Below are 15,539 nucleotides of genomic sequence, written 5' to 3'. Positions count from 1 at the left end.
CTCCACCCTCATGGAAGCCTCGTGTCCTTTCCGGTCCGCTTCTTATTTTCCTATTTTCTTAAATATTCCAAAACGGGGAAAAATTGCCATTATAATTGTTTTGGAGTTGGTTTACTTACCGTACCACGTACCTATTCATTTTCGGAGTCTGAAACATTCCGGAATGTGTCTCATATGTATTCCTCCAGGGTTACGGTTTCAATAATATTAGTTTCAACATTTATGGGATTACCTGAGATATAATGTTTAATTCTTTGACCGTTCACCACCCTCGGATTTGTGCCTTCGAAGTTATTGATTTTTATGGCACCGGAAAGATAGACCTCCTCGATGACGTAAGGGCCTTCCCATTTAGAGAGAAGTTTTCCTGCGAAAAATCTTAAACGAGAGTTGTATAGCAATACATAATCACCTACATTAAACTCACGCTTTTGTATCCTTTTGGCATGCCATCTTTTAACTTTTTCTTTAAACAGCTTGGCATTTTCATAGGCTTTGGTTCTCCATTCATCAAGTGAGCTAATCTCAAACAACCACTTATCACCGGCAAGTTTAAAGTCATAATTGAGCTCTTTAATAGCCCAATATGCCTTATGTTCTAATTCGAGAGGTAAGTGACATGATTTACCATAAACCATTTTATACGGAGACATACCCATAGGATTTTTATATGCAGTTCTATAAGATCGTAATGCATCATCAAGTTTCTTGGACCAATTCTTCCTAGATCTATTAACAGTCTTTTGCAAAATTAATTTGAGCTCTCTGTTACTCAATTCTACTTGACCACTAGGCTGCGGGTGATACGGAGATGCAATTCTATGATTAACATCATACTTAGCAAGCATTTTACGAAAGGCACCATGAATAAAGTGTGAACCACCATCAGTCATTGAATATCTAGGAACTCTAAACCTCGTAAAAATAACTTCTTTTAGCATCTTAATAGAGTTGTTATAATCAGCACTACTAGTTGGAATATCTTCTACCCACTTAGTAACGTAATCAACAGCAACTAAAATATGTGTATACCCATTAGAGGAAGGAAAAGGTCCCATATAATCAAATCCCCAAACATCAAATGGTTCAATAACAAGTGAATAATTCATAGGCATTTCTTGACGTCTACTAATATTACCAATTCTCTAACATTCATCACAAGACAAGACAAACTTACGGGCATCCTTGAAGAGAGTAGGCCAATAAAAACCGGATTGCAATACCTTGTGTGCAGTTCTATCTCCAGCATGGTGTCCTCCATAAGCTTCGGAGTGACACTTACGTAGGATCTGTTCCTGTTCATGCTCAGGTACACAACGTCTAATAACACTATCTACTCCTTCTTTGTAAAGATGTGGGTCATCCCAGAAGTAATGTCTTAAATCATAGAAAAACTTTTTATTTTGCTGGTATGTGAAACTAGGTGGTATAAACTTAGCAACAATGTAATTAGCATAATCAGCATACCATGGAGCAGTACGAGAAGCATTTATGACATTTAATTGTTCATCAGGAAAGCTATCGTCGATAGGTAGTGGGTCATCAAGAACATTCTCTAACCTAGACAAGTTGTCTGCAACGGGGTTCTCAGCTCCCTTTCTATCAATAATATGCAAATCAAATTCTTGTAGCAAGAGAACCCATCTAATAAGTTTAGGTTTAGCATCTTTCTTTTCCATAAGATATTTCATAGCAACATGATCAGTGTGAATAGTTACTTTAGAATCAACAATATAAGGTCTGAACTTATCACATGCAAATACAACTGCTAATTTTTTTTCCAGTAATGGCATAATTTCTCTAGGCGTTGTCTAGAGTTCTACTAGCATATTGAATATCATTTAATTTCTTATCAACGCTTTGCCCTAGAACAGCACCTACAGCATAATAACTAGCATCACACATAATTTCAAAAGCTAAATTCCAATCAGGTGGCTGAACAATAGGTGTAGAAATCAAAGCTTTCTTAAGTATTTCAAATGCTTCTACACAATCATCATCAAAGACAAAAGGAATATCTTTTTGTAATAGGTTAGTCAGAGGCCAAGAAATTTTTGAGAAGTCTTTAATGAACCTCCAATAGAAACCGGCATTACCAAGGAAACTTCTTATACCTTTGATGTCCTTGGGACACGGCATCTTTTCAATAGCGTCAACCTTAGCTTTATCAACTTCAATACCTCTTTCAGAAATTTCATGCCCCAAGACAATACCTTCATTAACCATAAAGTGGCACTTCTCCCAGTTCAAGAAAAGATTAGTTTCTTCACATCTCTACAAAACTCGATCAAGATTGCTCAAGCAATCATCAAAAGAGGATCCATAAATGGAGAAATCGTCCATGAAAACCTCACAAATCTGTTCACAAAAGTCAGAGAATATAGCCATCATGCATCTTTGAAAGGTAGCAGGTGCACTACATAAACCAAAAGGCATACGTCTATAAGCAAAAGTATCGAAAGGGCAAGTAAAATTGGTCTTTGCTTGATCATTAGCTGACACAGGTATTTGAGAGAAGCCAGAGTAACAATCTAGAAAGCAAAAATGGGTATGTTTGGATAATCTTTCTAGCATTTTATCAATGAAAGGAAAAGGGTAATGATCTTTTTAGTAGCTTTATTTAATTCGCGAAAATCAGTTACCATCCTATAACCTGTAATAATTCTTTGTGGAATCAATTCATCTTTATCATTCAGAACAGAAGTAATACCTCCCTTCTTAGGGACACAATGGACAGGACTTACCCACTGACTGTCAGCAACGAGACAAATTATACCTGCCTCGAGGAGCTTTAATATTTCCTTTCTTACCACTTCTTTCATCTTAGGATTCAGCCGTCGTTGGTGATCAATAACTGGTTTGGCGTCTTTCTCCAAATTTATTTTGTGTTGACATAGAGTGGGACTAATGCCCTTAAGATCATCAAGAGTATATCCAATAGCAGCACGGTGCTTCTTCAGAGTTTTCAATAATCTCTCTTCTTTATGTTCTGAAAGGTTAGGACTAATAATAACATGATATATCTTCTTTTCATCAAGATAAACATATTTAAGAGTATCAGGCAATGGTTTAAGCTCAAACACGGGATCACCCTTGGATGGAGGAGGATCCCCTAGGATTTCAACAGGCAAGTTGTGTTTCAGAATAGGTCCCTGTTTAAAGAATACTTCATCTATTTCCCTTCTTTCATTCATGAACGTATCATTTTCATGGTCTAGCAAATATTGTTCTAAAGGATCAGTAGGAGGCACGGCAATAGAAGCAAGACCAATAATTTCATATTTACTAGGAAATTCCTCATCACGGGATTTTCTACGAAACTTAGCAAAATTAAACTCATGAGACATATCCCCTAAACCAACAGAAACAATATCCTTATTGCAGTCTATCTTAGCATTAACAGTATTCAAGAACGGTCTACCAAATATAATGGGACAAAATCTATCTTTTGGGGAACCAAGAACATGAAAATCAGAAGGATATTTAACCTTCCACACAAGACTTCAACATCTCTAACAATCCCAAATGGTGAAATAGTATCTCTATTGGCAAGCTTAATGGTAACATCGATATCTTCTATCTCAGCAGGTGCAATATCATGCATAATTTCTTTGTATAAGGAATGAGGTATTGCACTTGCACTAGCACCCATATCACATAAGCCATGATAGCAATGATCTCCTATTTTAACAGAAATAACAGGCATGCCTACAACAGGTATATGTTTATTTTTAGTGTCAGTTCTAGCAATTCTAGCAGTCTCATCACATAAGTAAATTACATGCCCATCAATATTGTCGGCCAAGAGATCTTTAACCATAGCAATATTAGGTTCAACTTTAACTTTCTTAGGGGGTTTGTGTGTCCTAATATTACTTTTGTTGACTACAGTTGAAACTTTAGCATGATCCTTTATTCTAACAGGGAAAGGTGGTTTCTCAACATAAGCAGTAGGAACAACAAGATCATTATAAGTGATAGTCTTTTCTTCAACTTTAATAGGTGAAACTACTTTTACTTAAATGGGAGGATTATATTTAAACCACTTATCCTTAGGGAGATCAACATGAGTAGCAAAGGATTCACAAAAAGAAGCTACTATCTCAGAGTCAAGTCCATATTTAGTGCTAAATTCACGGAAAGCGTCGGTATCCATAAAAGATTTAACACAATAAAACTTAGGTGTTATAGCTGATTCCTTACATTCATCGAGGTCCCAATCTTCAGAGTTTCGTTTAAGTCTTTCCAATAAATCCCATTTGAATTCAATAGTCTTCATCATAAAATATCCAGTACAAGAAGTATCGAGCATGGAGCGATTACTGAGAGAAAGCCGAGCATAATTTTTTTGAATAATCATTTCTCTTGAGAGCTCATGATTGGGGCATGAATATAACATTGACTTAAGCCTCCCCCAAGCTTGAGCGATGCTTTCTCCTTCGCGAGGCAAAAAATTATATATATAATTATGATCACGATGAACAAGATGCATGGGATAAAACTTCTGGTGAAATTCCAATTTCAATCACTTATAGTCCCATGATCCCATATCATCACATAGCCTATACCATGTCAATGCATCTCCCTTCAAAGATAAAGGGAAGACCTTCTTCTTGATAACATCATCGGGCATACCTGCAAGCTTAAATAATCCACAAACTTCATCCACATAGATTAAGTGTAAATCGAGATGCAATGTTCCATCTCCTACAAAAGGATTAGCTAGCAGTTTCTCTATCATACCCGAAGGAATTTCAAAGTAAACATTTTCAGTAGGTTCAGTAGGTTGAGGAGAAACTCTTTGCTCTACTGGTCGGGGTGAAGATACCCCGAACAAGCCCCTCAAAGGATTATGTTCCATACTAACAAGTGACAGTAAATTTCAGCACACTATATAAATTTTCCTTAATAAATTCCACCTACCAAAGGCGCTTCAATCCCTGGCAACGGCGCCAGAAAAGAGTCTTGATGACCCACAAGTGTAGGGGATCTATCGTAGCCTTTTCGATAAGAGTGTCGAACCCAACGAGGAGCAGAAGGAAATGATAAGTAGTTTTCAGTAAGGTAGTCTCTGCAAGCACTAAAATTATCGGTAACAGATAGTTTTTTGATAAGGTAATTTGTAATGAGTAGCAAGTAATAAAAGTAAATAAGGTGCAGAAAGCTGGCCCAATCCTTTTTGTAGCAAAGGACAAGCCTGGACAAACTCTTATATGAAGGAAAGCGCTCCTGAGGACACATGGGAATTATCGTCAAGCTAGTTTTCATCACGTTCATATGATTCGCGTTCGGTGCTTGGGTACTGTCCTTACTTGGACTAGCATCCCACTTATGATTAACCCCCATTGCAAGCATCCGCAACTACAACAGAAGTATTAAGGGAAACCTAACCATAGCATGAAACATATGGATCCAAATCACCCCCTTACGAAGCAACACATAAACTAGAGTTTAAGCTTCTGTGACTCTAGCAACCCATCATCTACTTATTACTTCCCAATGCCTCCCTTTAGGCCCAAACAATGGTCAAGTGTCATGTAGTCGATGTTCACATGACACCACTAGAGGGATGACAACATACATCTCATCAAAATATCGAACGAATACCAAATTCACATGACTACTAATAGCAAGACTTCTCCCATGTCCTCAGGAACAAATGTAACTACTCACAAAGCATATTCATGTTCATAATCAGAGGGGTATTAATATGAATAATGGCTGAACATATGATCTTCCACCAAGTAAACCAACTAGCATCAACTACAAGGAGTAATCAACACTACTAGCAACCCACAGGTACCAATCTGAAATTTGGATACAAAGATTGGATACAAGAGATGAACTAGGGTTTGAGATGAGTTGGTGCTGGTGAAGATGTTGATGGATATTGACCCCCTCCTGATGAGAGGATCGTTGGTGATGATTTTCCCCCTCCTGGAGGGAAGTTTCCCCGGCAGAACAGCTCTGCCGCAGCCCTAGATTGGTTCCACCAAGGTTCCGCCTCGTGGCTGCAGATTTTCTTCCCCAAAGCTTGCTTCTGATTTTTTCCTCGACTAAAGACCTCATATAGCAGAAGATGGGCATCGGAGGGCCACCAAGGGGACCACGAGGCAGGGGGGCGCGCCGAGGGGGGTAGGGCATGCCCCCACCCTCGTGGCCAGGGTGTGGCCCCCTCTGGAACTTTCTTCGCTCAATATTTTTTATATATTCTGGAAATAACTTCCGTGAAGTTTCAGGACTTTTGGAGCTGTGCAGAATAGGTCTCTGATATTTGCTCCTTTTCCAGCCTAGAATCCCAGCTGCCGGCATTCTCCCTCTTCATGTAAACCTTGTAAAATAAGAGAGAATAGGCATAAGTATTGTGACATAATGTGTAATAACAACCCGTAATGCAATAAATATCGATATAAAAGCATGATGCAAAATGGACGTATCACCCATGGCCCATGGGTGAGCGGACCCCCCTTCAGCCCCTTGTGCTCTGTCGGGCCAAAAGATTTGGCCCGTTTCATGTTTTTTTCCACGGAATGAATTTCCTTTTATCTAGAGAAAACATGTTTTACAGTTTAGTCCCTCTACTTCATGCATATAAAAACTCAACAACCATGCATCGGTTTAAAACAAACTATATATATAATGCTTAGAATTTCATCTAGTTTCATAATATCCAACTTTCATGCATGTTTGAAAAGTCTAAATTGTTGTTTGCTTTAATTTTCTTAAATTCCATGCTAAAGTGCTTTATTTCATAACTAATTAACCGTAGCTCCGAATTTAACAAACTTTATGTGTGAATGGGGTAGAAAAATGCATAAATTAACATGATGTACTTACTTTGCATGTTTAACAACTCTAAAATTATGTTTAGGGAAGAACAGTAGCTAATTCGAAATATGCATATGAGGATTCTCCGGAATTGTTGTTCTTGTTTCCGGCCTCATTTAAACTTGGTTAAATGTGTAGTTTACTTATGCTTCACCTCTTGCCATGTTTAATAACATTTAATATTGTTGGGTACATAAACGGGAGAGAACTAAATAAGTCATGTGGTGTTTCGTCAATATGCAACTCGTTGCATATTGAGCTCCACTTAACTTGTAGTGTTGTTTGTTGCACTTTGCCATGCCATCCCTCTTTAAACTGGACATGCATCATACTTGATTGTGCATCATGCCATGTTTCTGTGATGGTTGTTTACCATGTTGTTTGTTTCTTTCCGGTGTTGCTTCTTCTTGTTAGTTATGGTAACGTTGCGTTTGTGAGGATCCGTTCGACTACGTCCATTTGTCTACTTCATGGACTCGTTCTTCTTCCTTGCGGGATCTCAGGCAAGATGATCATACCCTTGAAATCACTTCTATCTTTGCTTGCTAGTTGTTCGTTCTATCGCTATGTCGTGCTACCTACCACTTGTTATATCATGCCTCCCATATTTCCATGTCAAGCCTCTAACCCACCTTCCTAGCAAACCATTGTTTGGCTATGTTACCGCTTTTGCTCAGCTCCTCTTATAGCGTTGCTAGTTGCAGGTGAAGTTGAAGTTTGTTCCATGTTGGAACATGGATATGCTGGGATATCATATTATCTCTTATTTTAATTAAAGCATATATATACTTGGTAAAGGGTGGAAGGCTCGGCCTTTTGCCTGGTGTTTTGTTCCACTCTTGCCACCCTAGTTTCCGTCATACTAGTGTTATGTTCCTTGATTTTAATTTCCTTACGCGGTTGAGTGTTATGGGAACCCCTTGAAAGTTCGCTTTGAATAAAACTCCTCCAGCAAGCCCCAACCTTGGTTTTAACATTTACCACATAAGCCTTTTCCCTTGGGTTCCACGGACTCAAGGGTCATCTTTATTTTGAACCCTCGGGCCAGTGCTCCTCTGAGTGTTGGTCCAAACTAGAGTACCGTACGCTCCTATCGGGATTTGTCGGCACGGTTTGCTGGTCTTGCTGGTCTTGTTTTACCATTGTCGAAATGTCTTGTACCGGGATTCCGAGACTGATCGGGTCTTTCCAAGAGAAGGAATATCCTTCGTTGACCGTGAGAGCTTGTGATGGGCTAAGTTGGGACACCCCTGCAGGGTATAAACTTTCGAGAGTCGTGCCCGCGATTATGTGGTAGATGGGAATTTTTTAATATCCGGTTGTAGAGAACTTTACACTTAACTTAATTAAAATGCATCAACCACGTGTGTAGATGTGATGTTCTCTTTTCGGCGGAGTCCGGGAAGTGAACACGGTTCTCGTGTTATGGCTGTGCGTAAGTAGTTTCAGGATCACTTCTTGATCACTTCTAGCTTCTCGATCGTGCCTTGATTCTCTTCTCGCTCTTATTTGCATATGTTAGCCACCATATTTTCTTAGTGCTTGCTGCAGCTCCACCTCATTACCTTATCCTACCCATAAGCTTAAATAGTCTTGATCTCGCGGGTGTGAGATTAATGAGTCCTCGTGGCTCAAGGATACTTCCAAGCAGTTACAGGTGTCGATGATCCCAATGCAGGTGACGCAACCGAGCTCAAGTGGCAGCTCGATGAAGATCTTGGTCATTGTTTTGTGTCTTTTCCGGATGATCAGTAGTGGTGCCCAGTTGGGACAATTGGGGATCTAGCATTTGGGGTTGTCTTCTTTTATTTTGGTTCCGTAGATGGACCTTGATTGTTCTCTGGATGATGTATGTTTAACTTTTTATTTGTGTGAAGTGGCGATTGTAAGCCAACTCTTTATCCCTTTCTTATTCAGTACAAGGGATTGTGTGAAGATTACCCCTCTTATGACAAAACTACCATGCGGCTATGCCTCTAAGTCGTGCCCCGACATGTGGGAGATATAGCCACATCGTGGGTGTTACAACAACGTAAATGGCACCTTCACACAAATAACAACTTCTCGCAACCCGACGTGTTAAAGGGGTTTTCAATCCCTTCCGGGGTACGACGCGTCAAGATAGGCAAACAGGCGTGAGGTAAATTTGTAGTAGATTGATAGATTGAAAACCAAATAAATAAATAAGAATAAATTGCAACAAGGTATTTTGGGGTTTTTGGTTTAGTAGATCTGAAAATAAAAGCAAGGAAAAAGTAGATCACAAAGGAAAATATATGAGAAAGAGACTCGGGGGCCGTAGGTTTCACTATTGGCTTCTCTCGAGAAAAATAGAAAATGGTGGGTGAACTAAGGATGGCAATGGATAGGGTATAGGGCGGGCACAAAAATCCCATACCCATGCCCATGTTGCTCATGGGCACAAAACCACACCCATACCCATGCCCATGGGCATAAAACACTGCCCATACCCATACCCATCGGGTACCCATACCCATCGGGCACCCATCGGGCAGCTCAATAATACATATATTATGCCATCACCAATACAAAATATAACAAAAATAATTAATTATCTCAATTCACAGTTAACAAGCATAAGTAAATAATCTGACTGTGTTCGCAAAACCAATGGTCGAACAATCACACGCAGCAGTAAATATCCCTATTACATGAGTAGCCAATATAGCAGTGCAAAATTATGTAAAACAAAAAAGTACATCTCCAAATCTTGAAAGATGATTTTATTAAATAACAAATGTGCTTTCTATAGCAGCCGCCAACCAGTAGCTCCAAGTCTTCATTCTTGAGTGATAATTGAAGTAGATTCATCCTTCACATGATACAGATCAAAAGAACATGATTTAATTATGCAACAATAATCTTACAATTTAATAGAAAAATCTTGAAGTGCAAACAACAAGGTTGCAAAAAAAGTAGTTACCATCTCTTCCTCATTGTCCTCAAGAACACTTTGAAATGTTGCAAAGAGAGTAGAATTCCAGCCACCTAATGAAATAACCAACAATTAGTATGTAAACAACAAGGTATTTCGAAAATAAGAATAAGATGCAAGTTCAAACATTGAGTACCTAATAGATCAGCACGAGACCAAGCTTGCATGCACATGAGAGCTTCAGCCACATTAGGAGTAAGTCTACAACGGTATGCACTAAGAACTCTACCACTAGTATTGAATGCACATTCTGAAGCAATGGATGTTATAGGAATAGGCAATATATCACGAGCAAGTTTTTGTAAGGTAGGATACCTGACGCCCCCAACCTTCCACCAATCAATGATGTCCAGGTCTTGTGTTCTAGGCAGAGGAGCTTCTTCCAAATACAATTCCAATTCTGTATGGGACGAAGAAGAAGAAGAAGAAGGTGTAACGACACGATTGGGCATATAAAGATCCAAGAGTTTCATGGCTTCATCCTCTTCTCCAGATGGGATTGAAGTAGCAGAAGCATCCCATGTATCCTCACATTCTGCTTTATCGTGGTATTGCTTTACCAAGTCAAACATTAACCCCCTCACTTTCTCTATTTCTTTGGATGCATGATGTCTTCCGTACAGAGGAGGACCGTATAGAGCATTGAGAATATGAAGTTTGTACCTTGGATCAAGGACTGTTGCAACTGCCATAAGACCATGTATATCTTTCTAATACTTCTCAAATTTATCCTTCATTTCCTCTGACATTTTTTGTATAAGCTCATTTTCACTTTTACCCCATTTCCTTATGGCCAAACGAATGGTAACTACTTTAGGGAAAAAGAGATTTGTTGTTACATATAGTTCCTGAAAATGACTCAGTGATATCAAAGAAGAGTTTCAACCTATCACACATTTCCTTTGCAAACTTCCAATCATCTTTGGTTGAGCAGCAATCAAATTTCTTTTCACGTGCCTTCAATTTTTCAAATATCTCTATGTATTGTAGGGCAATGCTTATCATAAGGTAAGTTGAATTCCATCTAGTCTTACAGTCAAGATTTAACCTTCTGTTATGCTCCATGTTCAATGTTTTTGCCATATTTTCAAACTTTTCATGCCTTTTAGGCATTGCCGACCAAAATGCAACACTATCACGTACTCTCTCTACACCTTCCTCTAAGACACTCATTCCATCTTTCCCAATCAGGTTTAATATGCGAGCAGCACAACGCATATGCAGAAACTGGCCATCTAACATAAGAGAGCTAGTATCCAACTTATCTAGCAATATGGTCATAGCTTTCTCATTAGATGTGCAGTTGTCCAATGTGATAGTGGAAATCTTCCTATCTGGGTGCCACTCAACAAGACACTCATACAAAGCTTCACATATGACCTCAACTGTATGTGGGCATGTCACATAAGCAAACCTGACACCATAAACATAAATAAATCATGAGTGGCTACATAACCATGGTAATAATTTAAATTCTGGAATATTTAGAATTTTACCTTATAAGAAAGCTCTTCAGGTTCCAAGAATCATCTATGCAGTGTGTCGTAACAGCCATGTAACCTCTCTTTTGATAGCATGATGTCCACAAATCTGTAGTGACAGCCACTCGGTGTCTGAAGCTTGCAAAAAAATTCACCATCTTCTCCTTCTGAGTAGAATGCATAGCTACAATGTCATTCCTAATAGTATTTCTGCTCACCATCTTGAACAATTATTGCAAATAAGAACAAAACCTACGAAAACCATGGTGATCCACCATAGATAAAGGGTACTCATGTTCACAGATCATCAGTGCAAGCTCTCTCCTAGCCTTCTCTTGATCAAAAGTGTAATTTTCAACATTTACTTTTCCACCTTCAGCCGATGTCAACTTTAATTTTTGTTGCTTTGGACCCATAGGTACATGCCTAGCAGGACAAGAGGCCAAATGATCATGCAAATGTTTGGTTCCATGTGTACCAAGAGCACTAAGTTTTGTGTGACAATAATTGCATTCAGCTTTGCATACTCCATCAATAAGTTTCTTTTCCATCTCATCCCATACTGCTGATGTGAGCTTCCTCTTACTACCAACTTTGCTTGTTGTACCAGCAGTAGCAATTTGAGATGGAGCACCTTCACATATTGGAGTGGCCTGAGCATCAGATGCTGGGGCACTAGCTGAGTTCACATTTTCAGTGTTTGCCACAGCTGAGACTTGTGCTTCATCTTGAGAAGCCTGTAAACTGTACATAATACAAAACAACCAAGTTTCTAAACTGTATAGAAGATAGTCTTCAGTTTTAGTAAAAATGAACCAAGGTACAGAATCTTTAAAATGTAAAAATCGGAAATATTGTGATTGCTAAATAGCAATATTTAATGAGAATAACCAGTAACTAATTAACATTCTTTCCACCAAAATCATGCAACAGAAGAATCTTAATTGGAAGTTTATAGATATTAACTAATTAGTCAAACGGGAAAACACAATAGTGCACACACGAATACATACATGTACTGCATACACTAGTATAAGACTATTATTCAGTTTGGCGTACACTAGTATAGGAATCCTTTTCTACTGTTCACGCATGCGCGTACTATTACCTAGAGCAGAAAGCATATAGAGATTATATTAATATGTATATAAGTTATGATCATGGACTAAGATAATTGTGAGAGACTATTCTGTCGCACCTACCTTGATCGTTGAAGCTAACAGTTTGCTCAAAATACATTTTAGTGGGTGATAGTATGCACTGAAATTCAGTCATGGCATTTTTTTGTCAGTACAGCATGAACTTGATAGAGACTAGCCAAATAAATTTCACTTGGTTTCATCTACTTATATTCTTCAGGGTCACATGAGGCCATGACTGATGTACCATTCACTCATGCCATGCATGATGCATCTGACCATGAAAACTGCAGGTGCAGGTTCGCAAGCCGTGCATGGAAATTGATATTTTGCAGTCTGTTTAAGGAATCCGACAGTGTCCGGTCCAAGAATGAGAATTATGTGTTTTCTTAATAGTGACTTGAATCTAAAATCATACAAGTATGTTTGTAGTTCAGCCATGCTTTGCGTATTCAATTTCTTTTATTTTTAACAAGAATACAAACAACCAAGTTTCTGAAATGTATAGAAGATAGTTTTCAGTTTCAGTAAAAATTGAAATATTGTGATCCCTAAATAGCAATATTTAAAATCAGAGTTACCAGTGACTACTTAGCATTCTTCGCACCAAAAACATGCAACAGAAGAATCTTAACTGGAAGCTTATAGATATTAACTTGTTAATTAAACGGGCAAACACAATAGTACACACACGAATACATCCATGTAGTGCGTACACTAGTATAGGAATATCCATTAGTTTGACGTACACTAGTACTGAACAAGAACTCATTCGATAAACACTAGTACTAAATCAGTTCATACTCATTTTGTACGAATAGGTAAGATTCATACCCTAAACGTTGGCAGTTTTGCCTGGTCATCGGAGCGGTCCTGCTCCCTGCCATATGGTACTGGCTCGCGGCCCACCTCGTCGCTGTGGCCTACCTCGCTTTCGCCGCAGCCCGTGCAGGGATGGTCACCACGGAAGGCGACTTAGATGGCTCATCGCTGGGAGCCTGGGACAGATGGAGATTTTGGAGAAAAAGGGAAGGTTCTGGGAGGACGCCCAGGAGAAGAGGAGACGAGGACGTCAATTTGTCAACTATTCTATGGAAAAAAATCATGTTGTAGCATATACTCGGGGCTGGTAGAGTAATTTACGTCAGACTAATTTCCTTTTCCTTTATTTTTGATCTGATTTCCTTGTACTCTTTAGATAACAAATGTGATTACGTGGCTACAAGGAAAGAATTAATGGGGCAGGGAGGAAAGGTTGTCAGACTATCGGGTCGGGTTCGGGTATACTCGCGGGTAAAGAATTATGCCCATGCCCTACCCACGATTAATCGGGTCGGGCTTGGGCGCTGCCCATGGGCACAAAACCATGCCCATACCCTGCCCATTCGGGTCGGGTACCCACGGGTACCCATGCCCATGGGTAAAATTGCCATCCTTAGGGTGAACAAATTACTGTTGGGCAATTGAAAAAACTTCAAATACTCATGATGATATCCAGGCAATGATCATTACATAGGCATCACGTCCAAAATTAGTATATCGACTTCTGCCTGCATCTACTACTATTACTCCACACATCGACCGCTATCCAGCATGCATCTAGTGTATTAGGTTCATGGAGAAACGGAGTAATGCAATAAGAACGATGACATGATGTTAGACAAGATCTATCTATGTAGAGATAGACCCCAGCGTTTTATCCTTAGTAGCAATGATACATACGTGTCGGTTCCCTTTCTGTCACTGGGATCAAGCACCGTAAGATCGAACCCACTACAAAGCACATCTTCCCGTTGCAAGATAAATAGATCAAGTTGGCCAAACAGAACCCAAATATCGGAGAAGAAATATGAGGCTATAAGAGATCATGCATAAAAGAGATCAAAGAAACTCAAATACTTTCATGGATATAAAAAGATAGATCTGATCATAAACTCAAAGTTCATCGATCCCAACAAACACACCACAAAAGAGTTACATCATATGGATCTCCAAGAGACCATTGTATTGAGAATCAAGAGAGAGGGAGAGAGAGAGAGGAAGCCATCTAGCTACTAACTACGGACCCGAAGGTCTACAAAGAACTACTCACCCATCATCGGGGAGGCACCAATGGAGGTGGTGAACCCCATCCGAGATGGTGTCTAGATTGGATCTGGTGGTTCTGGACTCTGCGGCGGGTGGATGAATATTTCGTCGACTCCCCTAGGGTTTCTGGAATATTGGGGTATTTATAGAGCAAAGACGCGGTCTGGGGGGCACCCGAGGTGGGCACAACCCACCAGGGCGCCTGGGCCTCCTGGCGCGCCCTGGTGGGTTGTGCTCCTCTCGGGGCACCCCCAGGCGCAGTCAGGGCCCGTTGTGTTCCTTTCGGCCCATTAAAAATCTCCGTAAAGTTTCATGGCATTTGGACTCTGGTTGATATTGATTTTCTATGATGTAAAAGGCAAGAAAAAAATAGCAACTGGCACTTGGCACTACGTCAATAGGTTAGTACCAAAAAATGATATAAAATGACTATAAAATGATTATAAAACATCCAAGATTGATAATATAACAGCATGGAACAATCTAAAATTAAAGATATGTTGGAGACATATCAAACGCTACCTAACATATTCATCATATATATTCTTTTCTTTGTAGCATGGACATTTGGACTTGGAGGATTCAAAACAATAGTCTATAATTTGACATGGTGACATCAATACTCAAGCATATCAACAAGAAACTATTTCTTTCAAAATATCAATGCTAAAGAAAGTTATCCCAAGCTCATTATGCTCAATCATTGATTCATTCATGAAACACACTCAAATATTAACAACATCCAATACACAAGGATGGCAATAGTGTTCCCTAGTTGGTGCTTTATAAGAGAAGATTGAGACTCAAATAAAAATTAAAAATTGCATAATAGTAAATAGATAGTCCCTTCGCAAAGGGAAACTGAGATTTGTAGAGGTGTGAGAGCTCATAGCTTAAACTGGGAGATAAAAATATTTTGAGAGGCATGCTTTTCCTGTTAACGAAAACAACCAAGAATTCCCAATATCTTCCATGCTAGACAAATTATAGGCGGTTCCCAAACAAAAAGTAAAGTTTGTTTCCTTTCCACCATACTTTCACAATCCA

Source organism: Triticum urartu, chromosome 6 (assembly GCF_003073215.2).
Source record: "Triticum urartu cultivar G1812 chromosome 6, Tu2.1, whole genome shotgun sequence".
NCBI lineage: Eukaryota > Viridiplantae > Streptophyta > Magnoliopsida > Poales > Poaceae > Triticum > Triticum urartu.
The sequence above is the reverse complement of the archived record's forward strand: the minus strand, read 5'-3'. Positions refer to the sequence as shown.